This window comes from Notechis scutatus, chromosome 5 (assembly GCF_049901735.1).
Source record: "Notechis scutatus isolate UNSWTSFEM ecotype Mainland chromosome 5, rNotScu1.2, whole genome shotgun sequence".
In the NCBI taxonomy this organism is placed as follows: Eukaryota; Metazoa; Chordata; class Lepidosauria; order Squamata; family Elapidae; genus Notechis; species Notechis scutatus.
In genome coordinates, this window is record NC_142013.1 from 23,150,530 (window position 1) to 23,177,635 (window position 27,106).

At 41.1% G+C, this 27,106-nt stretch overlaps 1 protein-coding gene and 2 long non-coding RNA genes across 4 annotated transcripts in view; 2 read left to right on the forward strand and 1 right to left on the reverse strand.

Annotated features, from left to right (window-relative positions):
• Positions 1–654: 654 nt before the first annotated feature.
• Positions 655–4,307, reverse strand: LOC148130400 (uncharacterized). 2 transcript variants are annotated; one of them, XR_015749753.1, is made up of 3 exons: positions 3,958–4,307; positions 3,258–3,327; positions 655–1,287 (listed from the first exon to the last, which is right to left on the reverse strand). It is a non-coding gene; the product is annotated as an uncharacterized LOC148130400 (long non-coding RNA). The 2 variants fall into 2 exon arrangements; XR_015749754.1 differs by having other exon boundaries at positions 797–1,287; positions 3,258–3,353.
• On the forward strand, positions 2,920–14,903 carry LOC148130401 (uncharacterized). The gene is made up of 3 exons (XR_015749752.1): positions 2,920–3,054; positions 3,289–3,639; positions 13,293–14,903. It is a non-coding gene; the product is annotated as an uncharacterized LOC148130401 (long non-coding RNA).
• Positions 14,904–22,421: 7,518 nt separating this feature from the next.
• Positions 22,422–27,106, forward strand: part of MTUS2 (microtubule associated scaffold protein 2) — a 331,241-nt gene continuing 326,556 nt past the window's right edge. Inside the window, exon 1 of the mRNA XM_087966329.1 lies at positions 22,422–22,848. The gene's annotated coding sequence lies outside the window, so the exon portion shown is untranslated. The remainder of the gene's footprint in view (positions 22,849–27,106) is intronic.

Below are 27,106 nucleotides of genomic sequence, written 5' to 3' on the forward strand. Positions count from 1 at the left end.
ATCACAGTCATCTGATTGCATTGATCCAAATGTAAGTGATAGATGTGGCACTTTGAATTAAATGTATGTTAAATGATTCCTCTTTAGTTTCCATTCAAGCACAGACTACAAGTCTATGTCATACAACATGTGAAACTGTCATCTAGGATGCATCAGTTATTCTTAAATGACATTCTTAAATTCTACCTAGCATCATCTTAGTGAGATAACAGCTGTTTAAGATGAATGAATGGATGAATAAAACTAAGATGTTTTTTTCTTGCAGTGTTTTCTATATCACATATTTCTAAAGAGGAGAAATAAAAGCGTTTCAGACCATTTAAACTACAATTGACAATTTGTAATTTTAAATCAGTTAAAATGTTGACACGATTGGAGAAGGTGCTTTATGGGTCAGATGGATCCTTAAGATCCCAAAGAAATTTATTGGGAATTTGGGAATAAACTCAAACTCTAACCGCTTCAATAAAGGAACCTCCTCATAAAGTTTCTCAGTCCTCTGGCAATGACACCCTATCCTTTGGGACAACATTTGTAGCAAGATTAGACACATTAAGAGTATGGGGATGATCACTCATGAGGGTTTGCAAGGAAGATGTCAAAAAAGTCAAAATAGCAAATATAATTGAGCAATCAATCCAACCCTCCTTTTTAAAAAAAGAACCCCTCTCTTTATTAAATTTTAGAGTCAAATATTAATGCAAACCAACATAAAAAAGGGAAAGGCAATAACAAAACAAATTAAAAGTGACAAAACATACATCAAATTATTTTGTGGCAAAAATGACCTCTGATTTTCTTTTTTTATTCCAGAGATAATAAAAATCAACAATCTTTCTTTAAACAAATAACACCTATATTTTAAATATCTTAAAATATTAGTAATCAACATTCTAAAATACCAATATTCACATGTTCAATATTAATCTAATGTATCATAAATTGTCAAATGTAAATAACCTTATATTTAAAAAGCTGGAATGTTTGTCTAACCCAATCAAGTCCAGTCTAATCCTCAAATCTCAACGTCAAAAGTTGATTTTTCTCCTTTTGTTGTAAGAAATCTAACAGTAGCCTCAAAGTCGCAAGAAACTTAGTCACTAAGTTATTGTCTCTAAGCAGAGCAGTCAATTTAGCCATTTCGGCTAGTTCCAATGGATTTCAAGATCCACGTTTCCATTTTGGGTATACTGTATATTCTTCTTTCCATCACACATAAAAAAGGTGAGACTTCAATCTTGCAGTTCCATCCACCATCTTGACTTTTTGGATCCCTCTGTCGACATCCTAGAGACAATTACTAATACTTTCTCTCCCTTTTGAGATAGCATGATGCCGAAACAATATTTTTTTAAAAAAATCCTGTTCAAACCAAGAAAAAGCCAAAAATCTTACCCAGCCTTGCTGCATCATTACCTAGAAGGTGTGTCCTCATCCCACCTGGCTAAACTATATTAATAGTATTAAAAAGAGGATGCAAGCTTTCTTGTAAAACAGGAAGCTTCATTACACAGAATTATTTATCATAGCCACCCTAATATTGGCCTTGCGAAATATGTAAATTATTCATAGATCTTATCCCTCTGCAGCTTCATAAATATTTTATAGCTCAAGCACTTTTGCATTTGCATAAAATATTTTCTGGGAGAAAGTAGGGATCTGGGGTTATAAAGTCATTAACAGTATATTGTAAAATATGTTGTCCGGAGGGTCTGGCCAGCTTCTTAAATGCTTTTAATCTGCTGGGGTAGTGAAAACAATGCCAGATGTGGTACTGGGAATGGTGGGGATTATGAGATGCAATTGGAGCCCTTGATTCTCAATAAATTGAAAATCTTGAGAGAAAGAAGAAAATGTAATCACCAGCCGTATTCAGAAGAACCTTTTAAAAATATGTTTTGGATTCCATGCTTAGCACAAAAATACATGAATCACCACAGCAGGATGCAAGAACTGGGGAAGTAGCTCTAACAAGATTGCTTCCGTAATTTGAGTTTCTTAATGAAGCACATCAGCGTCCAAAGAATCTGTAGGAAACTGATAATGGCTTCTTTAATTTTAGGCATGTTTTTTTTTAAAAAAAAGGCCAAACAAAGCTGAAGCATTTCACAGCATTTCTTTGGCTCAGCTTTCTCCCAGTATCTTTCATGGATTGGAGCTTCAGCTGCTAGAATCCACCAGATTGCTTGGGAATTTGGGGGATTCTAATTCCAACCCATATAAAAGGGTCTAAAAACAACAAATATGTTGTGATTATTCAAGGTACATCTGAATCTTGTGGTTCCATAGCCCTTAAAAGCCTTGTAAAACAAAGTCAAACAGTTGGAAATGCCTTTGTTTACTGGTTTAATGGTCAGCTCAAGAACACAAAAAGCAGCATATTTGTAAACAACTTTATACTCATAAAGTTATCCATTTTTATACATTTATATAGTTTATAAACAACTTTGGAAAGTAGAAGAAAGGATAGGACTTGCCAACTGAAAAAAAAATTACAATATAAATAAAAATATTGCAAAATAACCTTCTGATTGAAGCTACCATGCATGTGATATATTCCTCAGACCAAATGTGGCTTACAGATAAGTCAGAAAAATACTGATTTTTAATTCCCAACCCCCCTATAGAATAAAACTATGGACTAGCTGTCCATATATTGGTTATCAGTGGTAGGAGCTCTCAATCTTATTCCAGATTTATGCCCCTCAATATCTCTCAGTTTTGGATATCTTGCCCAGGTCTATATAGAAATAAATCAACTATATCTGGAGAGTCAAAATTATTCCAGCCCTGGTCTTGAAGTACTTTTCTTACCACTTCCTTCACTTTCATAATCCAGAGCAGGGGTGTCAAACTCGTGGTGTCACATTGTTGTAATGTGACATATTGCGACTTTTCCCCCCTTTGCTAAACCGGGGGTGGGCGTGGCCAGCATGTAATGCATCTGTCCCACTGGCCGTGAGTTTGACAACCCTGGTCCAGAGGAACAATCAATCCTGGCAAATATTTCTTCATTCATACATTGAAAAATGATCCCTCGATCTTCACCCCAAGGTACAATTGTTGACTTTAATGTTAGCTCTGGCTCTGCTGTTAAGGAGATCAAATTGCAGATGCCAGATAGCGATGTTAGATCATCAAATACATTTACTTTTATGTTATGGAAAGCTTCTTCTTCTGGTTTTTGTATGGACAACCTAAAAGCAAGGTTGTCTGCTTTTTTTAGCCTGATGGGCTATTGGGCATTTCAGACTTACCTAGTTATTTTCTATCTTTTCTTCAAAACAGCTTTATTGCTCACCAAATTTCTGAACACTCGGAAGTTTCCTGCATAGAAGACATAACATGGAAAACTGAGCTCGACATTAATATATTTGTGTCCAACCATTTGAGCCATAAATGTTCAAATTTTTATCCTGGGATTATCTGGAGGTGTATTTCATTTTCCTCTGCATTTCAAAGTGAACGTGCACCAACAGACAAGACTGAATCCCTTGTGCATCTATTTCCTTTAATGATGCAATTTCTTTGATTTTGTGAGGTGCATTGTTTTTCCTGGACATTAAACACGTAATGTCCTGGCATTCGTTCCAAAAAGGCTCCAGTTGAATTTCCAAGAAGTTACTCCACAAACAAATGGTAAATACAAAATGTATCTGGCAATTTGTTTGTCCTTCTCAAAATCCCCTCACCCCTCTTTTTCTAACCCATTCCTGGATATCCTTACTTTTTCCTTTGCTCCCACCCAAATTTACAAATGCACCTTATCTCTACTTCCTATATATTAAAGAATTCAGAATTGCTTGGCTAAAGCTTCTGCAATTTAAAAAACAAACAAACTTGGTGTGACTTATGGGATGTATCAAAACCTGTTCGGCAGAGCTGCCTTCTGTTCTGCACGTTACGTGCCTGTTGTGCCGAAGCAAAAAAAAAAAAAAAAAAGAATATTGGACTTACTTCCTCCTGGCTGAGGGCAAGCAGGACACTGTGGGATTCTGTTACAGTATCTCTCTGGATAGGTCTCTGCTTGCTTGCACATACGACAGCACAGTCACAGTGGTGGGCAGCACGTATCCCCTGCACAGGAACTTTTGGTTTTTGCCAAGGAAAAACTTTTGTTGTGTAAACAGGAGGGAAGAGAGAGAAAAATGGCTATTTGTTTCTGCATAGACCCAGGACGAGATGTATCTCTCCAAACAGGGACATTGGTCGGGCTGTATGACCGTGGGATTCAAAAATTTTTTACTACTGATTCTGTGGGCATGGCTTGGTGAACGTGGCAGGGGAAGGATACTGCAAAATCTCCATTCCCTCCCCACTCCTGGGGGAGGTTACTGCAAAATCCCATTCCCTGCCTACCACATTAATCTGCTTTCCAGCTCCGTTCTCCTGTGCAGGGCAACAAAAGAAGACCCAGCCGATCAGCCTGGACTCGGAAAGGCAGAGAATAGATGGGGGCGGGGCCAGTCAGAGGTGGTATTTACTGGTTCTCCAAACTACTCAAAATGTCCACTACCGGTTCTCCAGAACTGGTCAGAACCTGCTGAATACCACCACTCTATGATCTTGGGGTTCCAGATACACAAATAGAAGTATCAGCAAGGAAGAGAAGGAGTTTTTAAGTCACTCCCTGGGAGGTAAAGCTAAGATGGTGGTAGAAAGGTAATGATGGTCTCCAAGGAAGGGGACAGGTAGACAATTCCAGGACCCCCCACTCTGGCAACATTAAAGCCTCAGTTTCATAGCTTTATGGAGAAGTCTAATACTTTATTCAGGTAGTGACTTACAATCGCAACGGAGCCCAAGTGAGACAGTTGTTAAATGAGTTTTGCCTGATTTTATGACCTTTCTTGCTACAGTTGTTAAGTGAATCACTGCAGTTGTTAAGGTAGTAACCTGGTTGTTAAGTGAATCTGGTTTCTCCACTGACTTTGCTTATCAGAAGGGGCAAAAGTTGATCACATGACTCCAGAACACAGCAACTGTCATACATATGAATCAGTTGCCAAGCATCTGAATTTTGATCACATGACCTGCACTGGTCGTAAGTGCAAAAAATGGTCAAGTCACTTTTTCCAGTGCTGCTGTAACTTCGAATGTAACTTCAAATTGCCGTAAGTTGAGGGCTATCTGTAGCTTGTTTGAAGATCAGTTATAGAGGGATGGGATTGCTTCCAAACTACTTAGTGCCTGTAAGTCTGTCTTCAGATAACAGGGATTAAGGTTCCAAGAGTTAGTAATCATCAGATTAAGTTAAGCTTTTTGCTTGGCTCATCTTATTCAATCTCATCTTTCCTGGCTTGGGCTTTTCCCTTTGTTTATAAATGGCATAAATAAATTACAATATAGCCAAAAATACATTTTCTGGACACCCTATATTAAACCAGCTTTTTAGACTGAAATGTTTAGCTGAAATTGCAAGAAACAAAGAATAAAGCAAGGGGCTAAAACAATCTTATAAGTTAGTACTGCTTTTAAAGGCAATAAAATTAAACAGATCTTTAGTGGATATCCAAACAAATATCAACAACCATTGTAGGTAGATGGTTTCTAAGAGGGAATTCTAGGGCCAGGTTTCCCAAACCAACACAACCATATCAAACATAGCTATCCATGGCTGTGGGAAAACCTGTTTTATACAAATTTAGGATTGTGGGGGAAGATGTGTTGGTTTTTTCAATGCATGATTTGGGAATTGTACATTGAAAATGGCACTTCAGCAAGATTTTTTTTTTTAAAAAAAAAGACAACTGAAAAAAAGGTATATTTCCTTTCTTTCTTTTTCCCATCATCTAAATTCTTTTTGGAATTCTTTCAACAGAAAATTGATAAGATAGAAAAATATGGGTTAGACAGCTTCGCCAGCAGATGCATTTGTAACTGGCTGACTAACTGCACTCAACATCTAATCCTTAATGGAACCACAAGTACATAGAAGTATGCAGTGGGGTACTCCAAGGGTCTATCTTAGGCCCAGTACTCGTCAGTATCTTCACCAATGATTTGGACAACGGAATAAAAGGGGAACTGTTCAAATTTGCAGATGACATAAAGCTGGCAGGAATAGCCCAAACTCCAGAAGATAGGTTTAAGATACAGAAGGATCTTGACAGACTAGAACACTGGGCCCTGTCTAACAAAATAAAATTCAATGGTGAGAAAAATAAGGTTCTACATTTAGGCAAGTAAACCAAATGTACAGGTACAGAATAGATGGCACATGGCTCAATAGTAGTAGCAAGAAGGATCCTAGTGGACAATCACTTACAGTAAATATGAGCCAGCAGTGTGCTGCAGCTGCCAACAAAGCCAATGCAGTCCTAGGCTGCATTAACAAAGGTTTAGAATCAAGATCACGTGTTGTGTTAATACAATTTTATAATTCCTTGGAAAGACCATACATGGAATATTGCATTCAGTTTTGATTGCCATAGTATAAAAAAGATGTTGAGACTCTAGAAAGAGTGCAGAGAAGAGCAACAAAGATGATTAGGGGACTGGAGGCTAAAACATATGAAGAATGGTTGCAGGAACTGGGTATGTTTGGCTTAATGAAAAGAAGGAGTAGGGGTGACATGATAGCAGTGTCCCGATATCTAAGGGGCTGCCACGAAGAAGAGGTCAACCTATTCTCCAAAGCACCTGAAGGCAGGTTAAGATGCAATGGATGGAAACTAATCGAGGAAAGAACCAATCTAGAAATAAGGAGAAATTTCCTGACAGTAAGAACAATTAATCAGTGGAACGACTTGTTTCCAGAAATTGTGGCTGTTCCATCACTGGAAGTTTTTAAGAAGAGATTGGATAACCAATTGCCTGAAATGTTATAGGGTTTCCGACTTGAGCAGGGAGTTGGACTAGAAGACTAGAAGACATCTAACTTTGTCATTCTGATATTCTGACTTGAAAAAGAATGCATTAAATGCCAATTCTATCTAGCTTTAGATTTTATTTGTGATCATCTCAGGCAGGGTTCTCCTGCAGTTCTACCTGCTATCAGATCTTTTCAAGTAGAGACTGCAGACTCTCAGTGCCCAGAACAGATGCAGAGGGATAAAATCAAGATCAAGGGAGGTACTGATACCACTCTATAAAGCCTTAGTAAAACCACACCGAGAATACTGCATCTAGTTTTGTTCACCACATTACAAAAAAAGATGTTGAGACTCTAGAAAAAGTACAGAGAAGAGCAACCAGGATGATTAGGGGACTGGAGACTAAAAGAACGGTTACAGGAACTGGGCTTGGCTAGTCTAGTAAAGAGAAGGACCAGAGGAGACATGATAGCAGTCTTCCAATATTTGAGGGGCTGCCACAGAGAGGAAGGGGTCAAGCTATTTTCTAAAATGCCTGTAGGTCAGACAAGGAATAATGGATGGAAACTGAACAAGGAGAGATTTAACCTGGAAATAAGGAGCAACTCTCTGACTGTGAGAACAATCAACCAATGGAACGACTTGCCCTCAGGAGTTGTGGGAGCACCATCACTTGAGACTTTCAAGAAGAGATTGGACTGCCATTTGTCAGAAATGGTGTAGGGTCTCCCGCTTGGGCGGGGGAGTTGGACTAGATCAGCGGCCTCCAACCAGTGGGCCATGGCCCACTGGTGGGCCATGAGAAAATTTTGGTGGGCCGCAGAGAAATCTCACCCCCAGAGCACCCCCCCCCAAAGCAATTAATCCAGGCTGCGTAGAAACACAAGGCTGCTGAGCCCACATGGCCCGCGGGAACCCTCCCCACCCACTCACTCCTTACCCGGCAAACTTGTCTGCTAAGTTGCTTTTTCCTTTTTCCGACCATCATCTGTTCTGCTGTGCCGGGACATTTAGATAAGCTAGGAAGCAGGAAATGGTTGGATTTCTTGCTTTCTAGCTAAGCACAACCGAACCTCCCTTTGGAGGTTTGCTTGCAATCAAATTCAGTGCAGACTGACGGCAAGCAAATTTGAGAGACTGAGCTAGCCGCTGGCAGATAGATAGATCACTCAATGATTCTGTCAGCAACTCAGTCTGCCTGCTTTGCCTGATTTTGGGTAAAAGTTGCTCTTTTTTATAAAAAATTCAATATTTATATAAATATTTATAATATTTACATGGGGGACGAGCGGTCTGCCACCTCCAAGTGGTGTCCCCTGGATGCGCGAAGCCGTTAAACGCTGACCGTAACTGAGAGCAGACCCTCCGACGACAGGCCCACGCGACAGGCCGGCTGGAGTATTCAAATGCCGCATCAACATGGTGGAAACGTCCACTACAGAACACACGCCCAACATCGAAAGTGCGTAGACGGTTCAACGTCGTGCCCATCCCCACGGTCATGAGGCAGTCCCGGCTACGATGGTTCGGCCATGTGAGTCGCGCCAAGGAAGAATCCATCATCAAATCTGCGATGAAGGTGACTGTCGGAGGCGCGAGACCGCGTGGTAGACCTAAGCAACGCTGGATGGACACGATCAAGGCCGACCTAGAGATCGCGAAGGCAGACCCGACATACGTGGCAGACAGAGAGGCGTGGAAGCAATACTCAAGGACGTTAGCGGACCTCGCCAGAGCGCGAGACAAACGCTGAAGAAAAAGAAGATTTATAATATTTACATACGAGCCATGCCCAGCCAGTCACATGCCCACCAAGCCACACCCATAAATTAGGCCACGCCCACAGAACCAGTTAGTGGTCCCTGGGATCTAAAATTATGAGTTTGGTGGTCCCTGAGGTCCAAAAGGTTGGCGACCCCTGGACTAGATGACCTACAAGGTCCCTTCCAACTCTGATTATCTGTTATCTGCTTTGAAACTATGATCCCTCTCTACTTCTTTAACCATGATCTCTTCCTCCATTTAAACCATAATGCCTTCCTCCCTGATTTTAATCCAGAAACACATTATACTCCAATCCTTTCAAGTATATATTTTCAGACAAATTCATCAGTTGCTGATTGTTTAACTAGACGGGTTTTTTTTTGCTATGATGACTACTTAGACTCAGAAACTCTTATTGACCCACATTGAGTGTTCAAATTCTCCAAAAACTCTTTATTGAAAAAATATTTTACTATGCACATTCTTTGTATGTTTTATGGTGTATAGCAGTGGTGGGATTCAATTTTTTTTTTACTACCGGTTCTGTGGCTGTGACTTGATGGGCGTGGCAGGGGAAGGACGCTGTAAAATCTCCAGTCAGAGGTGGTATTTGCCGGTTCTCTGAACTACTCAAAATTTCCGCTACCGGTTCTCCAGAACTGGTCAGAACCTGCTGAATACCACCTCTGGTGTATAGTTGTTTTGAATAATTGAACACTGCCTCGGTGGCATTTTCAAAATAGTAGCTTTGACTCATTTAGAATGGGAACATGAATAATAATTACTCTCCATTGTCAAAGTTATACATGGATATGAGTTAAACATTAAAGAGTAGGATTAAAGAGCATGGTAATACAAGTTGGGCATCTTGTAGCAGTCCCATTTATATGACAAGCAGACTGAATTAATGCCTGAAGTAGATCATGATATTTGTGCTATTATATTCTTGGCCTTCCTTGTACTCTATGTTTGATTGTAGGGCTATGCACCATTTTCCTGTGGAGATAACACTGACACATTCAATAATTTGTATTTATACTTGAAAAGCTTTTTTTGTAGTGCATTCAGTATCTCAAAGTTGTTGTAAAATTCCCTTTTCTTTGTAACCATGTAGCTTACATTAAGTGCCATCTATTGAAAACTAAATGGAAGTGCAATTTTACAATTTTGAAAATTTGTTTGTCATAAATGCTGAAATATATAGACAATTTATTTGTGTTTATTTTAAGGGTATTGTTTTAATATTGATCTCTGCCTGTAAAATGTTCTACAGAATGCTGGCAAACTATACCTTCTTTTAAGAAATCAAGTATAGATATTGGATAGTCTGCAAATATGTGGTTGAAGCCCTCCCCCCTTTAAAGTTAATTGCACACATAACATACCCACAAAGGGACCTAGTTTTAATTCAGTAATTGTGGCTCTTTTTAAAATACCATTACACCTTTAGCTGAAGCGACTAACATAATACTTTTCATATGTAATAATTTGTAATTTCAGATGTACTTGGAGAATATTATTGTTACATTGCCTAATGCTTCTTTGCCTTTGGCAAAACCAAATAACATTCTCTGACCTTTATCTACATGTTCTTATGAAAGATAACAGAATTCATAGGATATTGTTTTAGCGATCTGGCTAATGGTTCATTATTTTGGTTTTCTTTCACAATGTACTTTTTTCCGTAATTTTTGTATTTCACTTTTTTTTAATCTCTTAGATTTATACCTGCCACAGTCAACTAGATTCTCAGCAGTTTAACATAATGAAGAGCATAACAAACAAACACACACACACACACACACACACACACCCCAGCAATTCAATTAAAATAATTTCAATAAATCTAAAACAGTGTTTTCCAAATTTGGTAAGTTTAGAATAATGCAGACATCAACTGTGGCAAATATCAAGTATGAAAAAATATTGGTCTAAAATAAACCCATAAACCTCACTCAGTTGTGGGAATTTCATCACCACTCATAAACTACCTAAAACTTGGTTTTATATAATTTCCAGAAGGCTAAAGCTGTATGGACCAGCCTGATTTCAAAGCAGAAGCTAATCTGTACTACAGTCATTATCACTGAGGGGCAGCTTCCATCTGTCTTCACACCACATGTTTAATGAAAATATTGTGGGTCACCACAATTCCTCCCAGTTGTGTGAGCTGAAAAGGTCAATTCTGGTTGGAGGTCACAGCTTGCAAATACCTCAGTGCCAAGGCATTTTGGACTTTTAGGCGTTACCTATAAATTTGAATTGCCCCAAAAGCTAATAGTAAGCCAGTATAGGGCCTGTCTGTCAGGCCTCAAGAACCAAAAGCAACATACGGAGTTACCTCTGAGTAGTTTCTTTGCTGTTGTTTGCTTGCAGATTAAAGCAACCTTCTTCATAACCATAGATATCCTCTGAACTGCTGTGGAAGGCTGTCTTTGCTCTGTTCTTGACTACCAGACATTCCAAGTTTCCTTTTTTCTTGTAGACATTCATTACCCAAACTAAGTAACTTCAGCAGTGCGAATAAGCTGAAAGAGCACCAACGACCTGTTAGGAATGATAGTCACCTAACAGTTGGGTTGGAAATATATAAACCAGGATAGTAATTTAAAACTGTATCTTTAAGAGAATGCTGTAATTGTGATAGGCTGAGGTTCCTCCAATGGCCATAAGATGGAGCCAGAAACCTGGTTTCTTTCTTCTTGCATTTCCTGTTTTGCCGTGTTGCTTGATCGTCATTCTGCTTGGATTGCTGTGAGTCTTGCAACTGTTAGCAAACTCCGTTTACTGAACTTTGTTTATGATACTTGACTTCATTTTTGGATTATCCCTGGACTGATACTAACTGCTTTAACCGTGTATGATTTGGACTGTTTGTTGGACTTTGTTTACCCATTTAATGGAAGTAAAACCTACATTTTACTATATGTTTAAGAGAATGCTGTAATTGTGATAGGCTGAGGTTCCTCCAATGGCCATATGATGGAGCCAGAAACCTGGTTTCTTTCTTCTTGCATTTCCTGTTTTGCCGTGTTGCTTGATCGTCGTTCTGCTTGGATTGCTGTGAGTCTCGCAACTGTTAGCAAACTCCATTTACTGAACTTTGTTTATGATACTTGACTTCGTTTTTGGATTATCCCTGGACTGATACTAACTGCTTTAACTATTTATGATTTCGACTGTTTGTTGGACTTTGTTTACCCGTTTACTGGAAGTAAAACCTACATTTTACTATTCAGTGTATCTGTATGCTGGTTGTATGTTATTCAACATCACTCTCACTACGTTTCCCTGAGTGCACTCATTCTCCTAACGGGGAATACCTCAACAGGACCACTCATTTCAACCCTGAGCTACAAATATTCTCCTTTATTGATTCCAAGCTCTGCTGTTTCTTTGCCCTCTAGGAAGGAAATCTTGCCTCCTATGACTCCATACTACATCCTATCATACTGTCACACAGATGTACAATAATATGTTCCTAGTGTTCCTGGTTGGTGTTCATGTACCAGTCAAGACCTGGCCATTATATTCTAGATGGACCGATGCTTTGAGAGGTTTTCAGTGCTGTGTAGAGATTTTGCTGAAGTCCAAATAAGCAGTGGTGAAGCAGACATTACTGTGTGAGGTCTTGATCCAGTTAAGTCTACAATTGGCACACCAATTGCAGTTGGGTGATTTTGAGTTTGTTCATTTAATGGGCTTACCTCTACATCAGAGGTGGTTTTCAGCAGGTTCTGACCAGTTCTGGAGAACCAGTAGCGGACATTTTGAGTAGTTTGGAGAACCAGCAAATACCACCTCTGACTGGCCCCGCCCCCATCTATTCCCTGCCTCCCAAATCCCAGCTAATTGGCTGGGTCTTCTTTTGTTGCCCTGCCCAGGAGAACGAAGCTGGAAAGCAGGTTAGTGGGGTGGGGGAGGGAATGGGATTTTGCAGTAACCTCCCCCAGGAGTGGGAAGGGAATGGAGATTTTTCAGTATCCTTCCCCTGCCATGCCCACCAAGCCATGCCCACAGAACCAGTAGTAAAATCCCACCACTGCTCTACATATAATCTCTATAGAGTTAATAAACCAATCTTGACCCTTACAGATATATTTGAATCAAATTTATAGGAAGCAATAATAAGCATTGTAGCCGCTATCCTCTCTTGTGGCTATTAATTGCAAAAAGGAACCCCCAACCATGGTAATTACTGTACTTCTGAAGGCACAATATTATTATAATCAATATTTTATCTCTTCTGTGAGTGCATGCTCTGGAAATGTGATAAAATCTCCCTCGTGCAGATGAAAATCACAATTTCTATTCTACTTATGGGATAATCAGATTTTAAATTTCAGTTAAATTATGTTTCCTTTCATCTCTTTTACTATGATGGAGGGTGTTTATCAACCATACCAAGAGATATAAGTCTCTATCAGGAACATAAAACAACTTTCATTTTAAACTTTATTACAAAAAAAAAACCCCAATTAAATATAAGGTCTAGATGCTATTTGACTGCCAAATTAATATTCAGAATAGAATATCTCCTTGCCTGAATATGACTAATGCTAATTAAATCAATGAAGCAGGAAATACTCGTATCATTACATCTGCACTATAAAGCTTGAGAGCACACATATTATTATGACCATTTTTCATGTACTAATTGCAAATCCTTATTTGGTTAATACAACCTACAACAGTGATTGTCCTTTGTTACAGATTGCTTGGAGACTTCTTAAAAATCTCAAGGAGATGTCTGATGTAAAGCTAGCTGCATAGCATCCTTGGATCTTTTTGATGTTGAACTGGGGGAAAAATTGTTTTCTTCTCTCTGATCCCCATGATGGTAAATGCAACATATTATAAGTAAATAATTGACAATTTTGTGCCATTTAATGCAATCAAAATCTACCAAAAATATGGTAAAATGAATCTTCCCTCAATTTGTTTATATATTACAAAATAAATTTTAATTACCTCAGTCATCTGTGATTTGTTCTCTATATGAGATTATGTTTTAATAAACTAATATTATACTGCTGTTCTAAGTCAGTGCTTCTGAATGTTTACCTTTATGAAGATTGCTATATTGACTTTAAGAGCTCTTGCAGACCATAACATTGTTGGGTTCCTATGCTCTAACCACAAAATGTGTATCAGGTTTTGGCTCATATTGTTCACGCAAAATTAGGATTGAAATTCAAACAATGTTATATTACCCAAAGATATTTTTATAAGACAGATTATCTTGAGAAGAAGACAATCTATAAATTAATGTGTGGACAAGGAAGACCCCATATATGGTTTGTAAATATAGGCGATGTTTGCAAAGCAAAATTCAATTTGGTATATTAGACACCTCAGAGAATGATTTGTTCTGTTATTGCTGTATTTGGGGAAATTTTAGACTGATTTGTGCTGGCTAAGGATACACAACTACTTGGCTATATTCTAACATCTGGAATTTATCAGCACATCAAGGACTGAGAACTTTTTCCACATGAGAGACATCCAAAATCAGTAATATTAGAGAGGAAAACCTACACCTGGCTTGTGACAATATATTGTTAATATAAATGGCTTGCCTATGTTTGCAGTAGGAGTTTTGTTTTTGTTTTTATGTAGTTATTTATTGGGGCAATGAGGAGGACTTTCAAGTAATCTAAGCAGGGGTGGGATTCAAATTTTTTAACAACCGGTTCTGTGAACATGGCTAAGTTGGTGGGCATGGCTTGGTGGTCATGTTATTGGCTGGGCGTGGCCAACTCAATATCACTCACATCGAGGCACGCATCTCCTCGTCTGGCCTCTCATGACTGTGGGGATTCTGCAACAGTCATAAGTGTGAAAAATGGCAATAAGTCACTTTTTTCAGTGCCATTGTAACTTTGAATGGTCACTCCACACAAGCAAAGTACCAGCAAAGGAGGGGGAAAAAACTCCAGAGAAGTTCCTGAGACAGGAAGTCTAGTCCTGCCAAGAATGTAATAAGGGTTAACGGAGAGGCAGTTTATGTAAGCAACACCAGAATGTTTCCTTCCTGCCTTCCTTACAAGATTAGGCCAGTAATTTCTTCTAACAACCGGTTCTCCGAACTGCTTAGAATGTTAACAACCAGTTCTAGCGAATAGGTGCAAACTGGTAGAATCCCACCCCTGAATCTAAGTAACACTTTTGAAACTGTTTTGTTAATGAGATAAATTTCCAGACCCTGCCTCACTTTCCTCTTTACTTACTTAATGTGAATTAACTAACTCTCTTTGTGTACATTTTTTCTTTTTCTGTTGATTAGTTTTATCTGGAAAATAAAAAGGAAGCCCTTTCAGCACAGCAATAGGCTGCCCCAAATTTAAATCTGAAACCACTGTAAAAGTCTGACTCACAGACGGACACAATACAGAAGCCTGATGATGGCAGATGAGATTCTGCTGAAACGTTGCTACAACTTTAAAAGAACAACTACAATGACGTGGGAAAATACCCGAACAAAGCCGAAGGCCATACATACATACATACATACATACATACATACATACATACATATAACCAAGTGATTGATATGTGTGTGTGTGTGTGTATTTGTAGATTTTCACGGGAACAGGTATGCAGGTCTTGGCATGTTCGGGTCTTTTCCCGTGTAAGATTGAGAGTATCTTGGCAATGTTTCAACGAGGTCCCACTCACCATCTTCAGGCTGGTGCTTTCGGCTTTGTGCTTGTGTGAGCAAAGCGTGATTAGAGCTGGCGTCTCCCTATATATACTGGTGGGGATGTTGGCTGTGTTGTCATGTCTTGATTGGTTGATGGAGTTGATGTTTGCAAATTGGCTGGCTTTTTCTTAAGAACATGTGTGGCTGAAGTATTGGCTGTGTGTCTATCAGCCTCCTGTGTTGTAACGACCTGGGTGATGGGCTGTGTGATGACCTTCTGAGTTCTATTGTTGTGACATCCTGGGTCTTGTGCTGTAATCTCCTGGGTCGTTGGCTGTGTGGTAACATCCTGAGGTTTTGTGGTGTAACCTCCTGAATCGGTGATGTGATATCCTGAGCGGGTGGCTGTGATGTGACGTTCTGGGTTTTGGTTTGGCTCTGAGTTTGAGGCCTGGCTGTGTGTTCATGGTGTGTGTCAGTTTGCTTGGTTTGGGGGTCGGGGTGTGTGGCAGCTGGTGATGCAGCCGTGGTCTGGTTTCTGGATGGTGGTTGCCTTTCGTCTATGGGGTGGGTTTGGGTTTGAACCTGGTGAGGGAGATTGGTGGTGGCATCATGTGTTGTTTTGGGTCTGGTGTTGGTTTTCGTGGCTGGGACTCGTTTGTTGATAAGGGCTAGTTTCCAAATGTCTGGTAGACAGGAGGTATCGTCCTGTTTATTCATGTTATGGGGGCGTTTCTCTATTTCGATGGCTTCCCTGATAATTCTCTTGTTGAAGTGTTCAATATTGGAGATTAATTTGGTTCCCTCAAAATACATTTCATGTCCTGTGGCTTTAAGGTGCTGGAAAAGGAAGGAAGAATTTTCTTCTTTTCTGACTGTGTTCTTGTGTTCTGCGATGTATACATTTATTCTCCTATTGGTTTGTCCAATGTATGTGCCAGTATTTATAGAGAGACGGCAGCTCCGATCATGCTTTGCTTACACAAGCACGAAGCCGAAAGCACCAGCCTAAAGATGGCAAGTGGGACTTTGTTGAAACATCACCAAGATACTCTCAATCTTACACGGGAAAAGACCCAAACACGCCAAGACCTGCATATATATATATATCAGCTTCTCCCAGATTGAACATTAAGAATTCTAGGTGTTGTAGTCCCAGTGTAACTAAAAGACTTTAGACTGTGAAAATGTAATGGTATGTGGGAAAGGCCTTGGAAAATAGGATAAAAAGCCACAGACCATAGAATGGTCAGATAAGAGAAAAATGAGTCCACAAACATAATTGGGGGGGGGGGATGGCAAATATTTTATAAGGGATCCTCATTAGTTTCTTGGACTGTAAATGTGACAGAGGAGATATTTTATGTTCAGACTTGCAAAAATCTGTTAACATAACCTTACAGTCAAGAGAGAGCTAATACCCCTGAGTATGCTTCTTGTCTGGACTACCTTGTAAGGCTGACATGAAGGTGGAATTACACAGTCTGTGTTAGCATATTTGTTAGATGGGAGGTGAGAGCCAATTTAGAGTTTTGCTTGGTTTGCGGTTTATTGACCAGGTTACATCTGTTCACCAAGGTTGAACAATTTTAGCCATCTAAGCTTTTCCATTGTGTCCCAGCTAAAAACAAGAAGTTCAGCTTAGCTTTGTTCAGTGATGCTCAGTGTACTACTGTGGGTAATAACAAAGGACCAGAGTAGGAAAATAAAACTGAAATCTGTGTTCACTGAAATATGATCTAAATAAGCATCAACAGTAAGAGAGTCATTAGGAGAAGTAGATAACATGTAAAATTATCTGAGAAAATGAAAAATGTTAATTATAAAACTACTAGAATGTTAAACAAGGAGATAATAGTATAATGGGATATAAAAATAAGACCAACTGAAAGGAATAATTTTAAACAGCAAGTATGCATATCAATAAATGGTAAATTGCATTCTTCAAAAATTTCAGACTAACTTTATAAAAATTTAGCATTTTTTGCATTTCTAAAGACTAAAGAGGAAAAGAGGGCAAAGGAAAATTGGAAGTAGAGGAAGATACAATAGAAGCACAGGCTAAATAAGCACGTTCTGGAAGAAAACTGTAGACCAGTTTTATTTCATATACTCTTTTCCAACGTTGTGCTTCTCCAACCTGGTAGTCATGCCCTGCGACTACAACTCCTAGAATCCTCAGCCAGGATGAAGGGGACCAGACTGAGAAAGGCTGAGTCGAGCAAAGCAATGTGTGTTATGATGACCCTGTATCATTGTTAATGCTGGTTTCCCTTCCATTATAAGCACTTGCATGCCAGCTCAGCACAAGACACAGGAGTGGGCCATTAAATTTCCATTTGCCCAACAGCCTACACTCTCCACTTCAGTACTTTTCAGCTTACACTTCAGCATTCAGAAGTGAATGAACAAAAGGAACAACCACAAAAATGTTCACTCTGAATGGTATCCGGTCTCTAAACAAAAGGGGAATAAAATATAGGCATTTTATCTTGGTTGACAATGGCTCATACTTGTAGTACAATATAATGAATTAATTGTTCACATGAACGGTGGTTTAGGTTCCTGCAGGATTATCAAGCAACACCAGATGGATGTCGGAGCTGGCATTTGTACATATCCACGTACTTCCCACTAATACATGCTGAATGTGGCCGAACTCTTAAGTCTCTCCCAGTTAATGTTTCTTTTTAATCTGTCTTTGCCTCTCAATATTATTTGACTTTTTATCTATTTTTGTTATCTGGCAATTTAATAGTTGCTTGAGTAGGCAAAGGAAACAGCTTCATGATCAACCTTGAGGCTCACAAACCCACCAATACAATCACAAGAATGGTCATTTAGAAGGGTTGGCCAATCAGCACTGTACAAATCTATCCTTTGTTTGAAATGCGGAACAAATTTCCCTTGGGCTCAGGCTAGGGAAAGGGAATATATGCAGGTCCCAGCTCTTACATGGAAGGCTTACCGCTGAAATTAGGCAGATGTTTGCTTCAGTGGAAAGAGAGTGATTCAAGGAGGGGCAGCTTCCACCGGTTACCCAGATGTGGACCGGAGCTGCATTAGCACGATGTGCATAAACATTAATCCCATTATTGCCCACAATTTTTATCTCTATATTTGGATTTTGGATTTTGCCTTTTCTCCCAGGAGGTCAAGATGGCTATCTAGTGCTCCTGTCAGCTTTGTGATGTAATCCAGACAGAACCACACCCAGATAAACTAATTCTGCTTTGTTGTAAGGTTACAATAACGGATACCTACGAGCCTGAAAGTATATTTCTCCTGTCACATTTACAGTTCAAGAAGCAGAGGGGGAGGGTGTTTCCTTCTAACACAGCCCCATTTCTTCTGTGGACTCATCTGCCTTTTATCTGACTGTTCCTCTGGCTGTGGCGTTTCTCCCTGTCTCCCAAGATAATTCCCACAATCTATTATATCTCTCCCCTCCATTATTTTCAAGATCTTTGGGTCTGAGAGGAACTGGCCCAATCACCCTATGAGTTCCATGTCACCTGAATACGTATACACTTAATCTCCCTTCTCTAAAAACCCAAATGCGCATTAGCAAGGTACTATGAGCAGAGTGGGATATAGCTTACTCCTTCTTTGTAAGAAGCCTTTTTTTTCAAAAAGGAACCCAGCACTTCCTACCACTTACTAATTGCCTCCCTGGCAAACTTCTGGAGAAGAAGGCAGTCAGAATCCAACACAGGCTGCAAAAATAGCTTCTGGGCGACATGCAGATTATATGCATCTGAAATCAACTCTGTGTGATCTGAAAGCTCATCTGAGGAATGCACACTGCACTGGCTGAGGGGCATTTCCACAGTCTGTCCCTGCTTTCCAATTTCTGTGGAACTGAGTTCCCAGCAAGACATTACATTGCAAGAATCAGCACTGGTACCAATTAATTTGTATTCTAATCAGGAGGATGAAAAGGCTCATTGCCACTTACCTGTTATGTGCATCACATCTATGTTACATTTTACATTCATTTGTTGTGGCATCTCACTGATATAAATACGAAATCTTAGCTAGGAATTTTCAGTAATTATGGTGAATCAGAAGTTAAATTTACACCTTTATCCCAAATGCTCTTTGTTCTCCTTTGTTGGCTTTCACCCTTACTTGACATTCTTCCCAAATCCTGGGCTTAGTGCAATCAGCATCTGAAAAACATCAGCAACTGTTTAAAGGGAAGATTTGTGCTTTGAAATTAATTCCCAACCCCAATTCCTTTTGAACTGTTCCATCAGTAAATGTTTTTGGGTCTGGAACCTCTATTCTTTTCCTCTAGCACATTCTTTGTCTCTTGCTGTTTCATCTTCAATTATCATGGATGGGTAGTAGATTCAGACAAAGCCTGCATGTAAGTCCAAAAAGTGATTTGGAACAGATGTTTATTTACCTGGGATGGAATGGGGGTAGATGTGAATTTATTATGATCACATGATCTGGTACTGATTCATTTTTGATAACTGAACCTGGCCTGCTAGGAAGAATGATGCTGTTGCCCCATTCCAAAAAGGCAGCAAAAATATTTCATTCTTCTCCCACTCAGTCTAAATTTTGGCATGGATTTTCCCATTATAGGGTTTGCTATTCATACAAACTACATCAAATTCTGTCCCAATAAGTAATAGGCAAAAACTTAAAAGTGCTTTAAAAATGTATGCGTTTTAAGAGCAGCTTCAGATTTAGCATTCCCACAGATTTCAGACTCACAGAAAATTGCAACAATTTTTAATTTGCCCCCCATGTAGACGGGAAAAAGGGAATTTTGTTTTTCTGTTTCCAGGCCAGATTCATCTATTTCTGGAGCCCTGAGTCAGTTTCCCTGACTTTCTACCAGCTATAAGTTTTAATTCAATGTCCCACAATGAATATGTTTTGAGTACATTCTTGAAATAAAGCATCTGAATCATCCTTGGCTTTGGGTGGTAATAGGGAGCTGTTGCCTTCGTGCACTCCCCTGCATTTGCACTGTGTTTGATCAAGTGTGAACAGAACCCTAATTGCTCTTCAAAGTGCAAAGCAGCATTAGGTGATCCAAACTCTCCACCATGAAAATGCGGTGAGGAAGAAACGATTCTAATCAAAGGTGAGAAGGGCTGCTTCGAGAAATCTTAGATTTGGTATTTGGAGATGTGTTTTGGCAATCACCACTCTCTGAGTTCGGATCCACAGAAGGGAGTGATTGTGATAGAGATCCAATTTAGCAAGAAGGTGGGCAAAACTCATTAAAAAATTGCCACATTAAAAATTCATCGCTGTTTGCAAGGCGTGTTAATGCTCCTGCCACAGGCTAAAAATTAATGACTTGGATGCTGGGTGGCTTAAACAGATGCTTTTGTTACCTAGACAATATCCCAGCTGGACAGAACATATCTGCTGGGACATATTTGAGAGCCACAGCTTGCCCCGAGACAAGATCCCTGCCCAGCGATCCAGCTGAAACTTGCCAAAGGTGTGACAGTTCCAAGAAACCAAAAAGCCTTGCAAATGATAAGGAAATTAGTACTTGTGGCCAAAACCAAAACTTCTTAAATATACAGTTTCAGTAAAAGGATAAAGGTAAAAGGATAAAGCTTAGCTTTCGGCATTTATTTCCTGGAGTTTCATAAAACAAAAGCAAATGCCCCTTCTGCTGTTCCACTGAATTTTACAAGAAAGAAAAAAGTACAGTATACAGCAAGTACTATGAGGAGCAATAGTTGGTGAGATCCTCAGCTTTCTTCCTTTTCAAAAACCAATTCCAAGCCCCCTTTAAATGCTCCTTGAAGTATCAGAAGCCACTTTTCACTTGCACAGCATTCACTTCGTATCTCAACTAGTAATGTTGCCGCCAGGTTCACATTTTGCCCAGAGCATTCCACGGCGAGACTTTTCATGCTTTTGTGGTGACAGGGCTGTAGAAAAGGAGAAGATCAAAGGAAGGACTTTAGCACATGGCTGAGGCATTGCCATGATTGACTTCCAAGCTCACTCTCCTTGTGTGCTGAGCCGCCTTTGCATTGCTGCGAGCGCAGCTTGGCCACGTGTGATAAGTATGATAATTTTGCTTTCTTCTTAGATATGGGTTCCTTCCTTTGTTCCCTGCAATTTTTGTGGCAAACATTGTTTGTGTTATTTACATACAGACATTTATAAGATAAATATTATACCACGAAATACAACAACAACATAGAAACCACCAGCATAGATCAGCAATGTGGAGGATACACTGGAATGCCCCACATGGTAGTATTTTTTAAAATGAATTCTAAATCCTGAAGTGCTTGAGACAGAAGGGAGGTGACCGAAGCAGGATATGTGGGGATTGGATTTTCCCATGGGGCAGGAGTAAGCACTGCCAAGTGTCAGGGAAAGCTCCCTTGGCCCTTGTCGATTCCTTGAGGCATCTGAGTTTACTCTTTAGTGCTATATGATTCTTTTAATTAAAAAATAAAACCAAGGATCTCTGTTCATCTTTAGCTAGAAGAAAGCTTCTGATTGCCATGGGGAGAAACAGGGAAGAGTTTCAGTTTTGATGTATTTCCTGCTTCCCAGAAAGACTTCCCAGAGGGGCTGCTGGAGAAAAACTAGAAAAGAGACCTAGGAAACAATGACGAATTTGCTTCTGCAAAATGGATCTGCCCTGCAAGTGTCCAAAAAAAATCAGATCAAAATCTTTTGTGACAATCATATAATCAGAAAAATAAATTACGAACTATTTTTATACTTTATATAAACAAAATTCAAACTAGTTGAGCTGATGTCATGTCTTCACGGCCACCCATCAGTAGGTGGCAATTCTTTTGTTATGTTTTATGGACTGGGATTGAATTCTGGGAGCTGAAATCCACCAGGCTTCAAGTTGCCAAGGTTGGAGACCCCCGTGACCTAAAGTATGTCAGGAATTCCATTTTCAAAATGCCTCGAAATATTTTCTAGGACTGAAATATTTGGAGAAACCCCAACGTTTCTGCTACTATAGCAACTAACCAAGCACCCCAAAAGAGACAGTAAGTGGTTCAATCGGAGTATTGGACTCTCCACCCTTAAAAAAAAATTTTTTTTTGTCTTGGTCTCTGGGCCCCCAGAGGACAGCCATCCTTTTCTCTCTTTCCGAGGCTCAAACTTGCAACAGCGGCGGGTGGACTGCGCCCGACTTCTCGGAGGAAAAAACCCTCGGCGTTTTCTTGCGCTTTCCATCGCGGCGGCCACGATCTCCCTGCGCGCCGGCAGAGGGCACCAGAGCTCACTGTTGTTTTTTTTCCGCCCCCCTTTTCTGTTTTTTTTTTTTTTTTTTTTAAGCCCGCCGCAGTGGGGAAACAGTAGAAGAGGTCGAGCCGAGGCGCTTGGCGGGAGCGGAGGACGCCGTTGGGTGGGCGCTCCCCGCGCCGCGCACATATTTATCTCTCCTTGCCATTGCGCGCGGCTTCCCTTTCCTTAGCGGCGCTGCCATCCATCCATCCATCCATCCAGAGGCGGATATTGGAAGCTCCGGGAAGAGACACCGCGACTCGGCACGCGAGGACTGGGGAGGGCGGGAGCGGGGGCAAGGCGCGAGGGGAGCTGCTCTTTGTCCTGCCGAGGGGGAGACCCAGGACTGGACGGGGGGACTCCATCGCGCCGAGCCAGGTAGGTGCCCTCCCGCGCGTTGGGTACCAAGCCGGATCCTCCCCCTCCCCCGGCAGCATCCTTCTGGGACAGGGAGCGACTTCGCAGACGGGCGACGGACCCCGACTTGGAAGGAAAGAGGGGTTCACTTGGGAGGGCGGGGAAGGAAGGGGGTGGCGGCGGCGGCGGCGGGTCAGGGGCTTCGGAGCAGCTGGGCAGCCCAAGGTGCGAGGATCGCCTTCCCCCGCCCCTCCCCGAAGCAAATTTCTTCCTGCGCAAGTTTTGAAGCCCGCTGGGGGATGTTTTCCCTTCCCTTCCCGGTCACCTGCTCCCCGAGAACTCCGAAGCGCGCCCTCGGTTTCTTCCGAGACTTGAACCCCACGGGGCGGGCAGGCAGGCAGGCGTCTTAACCACGGAACCCAAACAATGTCACGCCTGGCTTTTGCGGGGGGGATTGTGCTGCCCGCGAGAATCGACCGCACTTTTCCTTCCCCAAGATGGTCCCTCTCCGAGGCTTTGATCGCCGGCTGTTGTGGTGGGATAGAAAGGATGAGCAGGTTCCCCACCCACCCACCCATCCACACGCCGGCGGCGGACTGTCCCCTCTCCCACCTCTTCCCTCTGTCTTGCGAAGGCAGGATCCGCGTCTCTCTCTCAATCCCCTCCTCTCTCTCAATCCCCTTCCTCTCTCCCTATCCCTCTCCCCTCTCCCCTCTCTCTCCCCTCTCCCTCCTTCACCCTCCCTCCCTCCCTCTCCCTCCCCTCTCTCCTCTCCTTTCTCTCTCCCTCCTCCCTCTCCTCTCTCCCTCCCTCTCTCCCCTCTCCCTCTCCCTCCCTCTCTCTCTCCCCTCCCTCTCCCCTCTCCCTCCCTCTCCCCTCTCTCTCCCTCTCTCTCCCCCTCCTCTCTCTCTCCCCTCTCTCCCTCCCCCTCTCTCCCCCATCCTTCCTGCTAGACAGGCGCAAGGCTGCTCAGCTTTGTAAAGTTGTCAATATTGTCACGAGGTGCGATTGATGGGAAAGGGAAGGTAAGGGGTGACCCTGCTCTATCCAGCGGCATCTTTCTAAGGAGTGGGGTGGGGTGGGGAGTGGGGAAGAGGTTGAGACCTCATGGTCCGGTCCGCGTTGATCAAGAGGAGAGGTTAGTGAACGGTTCAGGATGAGGGTAGGTAGAGACTCCACAGGATGGGAACTTGAGGATGTTGCGCGCTAAGAGTGTCCCCTGCAAGTATTAGGACTCCTACATGCCCCCCCCCCACCAAATTGGGTTGGATATTTTTTTTTTAAAGTTTCCTGTTAGGGACAATGAAAATTATAGCCTGGCCGGTCCAGAGGATGGGGTGGTGGTGGTTGGGAAATCCTCTTTTGTTTGCACACAATAAGTGCCACAAGCACATTGGTGGGGGATCTTGGACAACCCCATCTTTTGTTAAAGATGGGTTTCACTCTTTTTTTCCTTAATGGAGAACTGAGGCTGCTTAGGGACTTGTCCAAAGGCATGTTTTCAAATAATTCATGACTTTATGTGCGTGCATGTATGCAGGGAGGTTTCCTTAGATGAGGAAATGTGTGTCATCTGAAAGATTATGGAGCAGAAGGAGGGTGACTGTGGGCTGTGATGCACCGCTAACCCTCTAGAGATTTTAGCAGAGCACAAAAGGATGGTGGCTCCCAGGAGCAGCAGCAGCAGAAACAGCAAATGTCTCTCTCACCAGTTTCTATCTTCTATTTTATTTATTTATTTGTTTGTTTGTTTGTTTGTTTATTTGCTTTGTCAATCACTTACAAGATAAACATGAGTAAGAATACAGGAAATAGGTACGAATAAATGGGGACAATAGGACAGGGACAGTAGGCACGATGGTGTACTTATGCACGCCCCTTACAGACCTCTTAGGAATGGGGTGAGGTCAGTAGTGGATAGTTTGAGGTTAAAGGGGTGGGGGTTACAGGATGTAACTACAGAGTCAGGTAGTGCATTCCAGGCACTGACCGCTCCATTGCTGAAGTCGTACTTTCTGCAATCAAGTTTGGAGCGGTTTACATTGAGTTTGTATCTGTTGTGTGCTCTTGTATTGTTGCCGTTGAAACTGAAGTAGTCATAATTTTGTGTACTATGCTTAAGTCCAACCGTAGGCGGTTCTTTCATCATCAACATCTAAACTGGGATGTTCATGATGAAAGAAAGGAAACATTGAATGTGAAGCTAAGATTGAATTCTTGGCAAGTGAATTAGCTCTCTGATGTTAAAAAGTTGCATGCTGCTTAATTCATTGGTTTTCAGAGTATATTCTCTTTTTCCTAATTGCTGTGTTTGACCTTGGCTTTAACTGGGATTCAGATAAAATTGTAGTCTAAATTCCATAAGAAGGGGATGAGTGCAAACACCCCTTTCACAGTAAGGAAATGAAGCTGGAGCTGATATGTTAAGTCTCCAGTTTAAATGTCATTTTAGCTAAGTGACCTTAGGGAAACTACAGCTGTCAGTTGAGATACCTACCACCATCTGCTGAATGAAGATAATAATATATTCTGATCTAAGAAGAAGAGTAATATAGAAACGTTGTTATTATTCTGCTTCCTACTGCTACTAATGCTGTAATAATTTATATCCCTGGACAACATAAGTGTCTGAAAAAAGCTCTCAAGTTTCGGAGCAGTTCTTTTACACACCAACTCCTCACCTCAGAAGTAAGACAATTGTGCTGTGCTTCTCATTTTCTACAGTGTTGGCTAAGTGCACACAACATGTATAACACAGTTATCAGATTAAATTATCTTCTAGATTTGAAAAAAAACCAAATACATTGAAGCATAACCCAATTAAACTGAGGTCAAACAACACATTGAACAATATGCATACAGACTAATATAAAACTAATCAACTTAGCATGCTGTATGACCCACTGATATTTAACTGATCTGCTTAAGGAAATTGCTTGAATGCAGTTGTTTTCTTTTAGGTTTATGTGAATCATTTCTATGTTAACAGTGTTAAGAATACAGAAGACCAGCTCTCAACTAGGAACAAGTTGAAGGTTTCAGCTTATAGTACATAACAAACTATGAATACATTTCATTGAAATTAATTGGATTTTCCTTGACACAGCTGCATATAGCTATATCATTGTATTATGCATTACAGTACATTACTTTTACAAGTGCCTATCTCATTCTTAAAATAGAGTCTAAGAACTGAGTTTGAGAAATAGTAATTTGCTCAGGTTTGAAATGTGCTTTCACGTAGGTCTCCTAGTTTCAGTATAAGGGAGAATCCCATCACCACCATCATCATCATCATCATCATCATCATCATCATCATCATCTCCTCTTTTTTTGAGTTCAGAATGATCTCCAAACGAACTAAACAAATCAACCTAGGGCTCTCACCTGAGGCATCCATGTCAATACTTAAATTATCCTTCTTTGAACACATTATATAAAGACCCAGCTCCCTGGAAAAGACTCCAGTGCCATTGGAAGGGCTGAAGGACTAGGTTAGGGGTACATCGTCATGGAGAAAACATAGGCAGTCCCAAGGGTTGACAACAACTTGATGACACATGTCAAGTTCTGGATGGGATTGCACTACCCTAACCAAGGTGCAATTTGGAGGTTCTCCTGTTTGTAGAACAGGTGGCAGCCATGGGAAGGAGGGCCTTTGCATAGGTTTGTTTTGCCCTCCTATTGTGCCCTTTCCTGAACTGTGAGGCCCTGCTCATGATCACTCATGTCTTGGTCACCTCCAAATGGATTGTTGCAATTTGCTTTCCACGAGGAACCCTGTAAAGAGCATCCAAAAGCTATAGCTGGCACAGAATGCACTGGCTCTTGCATTAATGCATGTTATACTTCTGTTCTATAAGCTTTTTTGGCTATCAGTCAAAAAACTTCAGGGTTTAATTTAAGGTATTGGTTGTATTTGTAACCTACAAAGCTCTTCATGGAGCCAGGTAATTTGAGGGATTGCCTCTCCCCATTAAGTTGGGAGTTGTTTGATGGGGTCCAAGAAAGAGCCTTTTCTGTCATGGTGCCAGACCTTTGGAATATCCCTCCCCAGAAATTAGACTGGTCTTGATGCTATTAGCCTTTTGTAAGGCCTTCAAGACATGATTCTATCATGGGGCCTGAGCATCAGGAGGTGTGACTGAGCAGCCCATGCAATGGTTGTGTTGATTTGTTACTGGTAAGTTCACTTTTCCTCCATCTGCTTCTTTTTGTGTTTCATAGCTTTATATGCTGTTTTAAACTATTGTTAGCCCACCCCCAACTCAAATGTGAG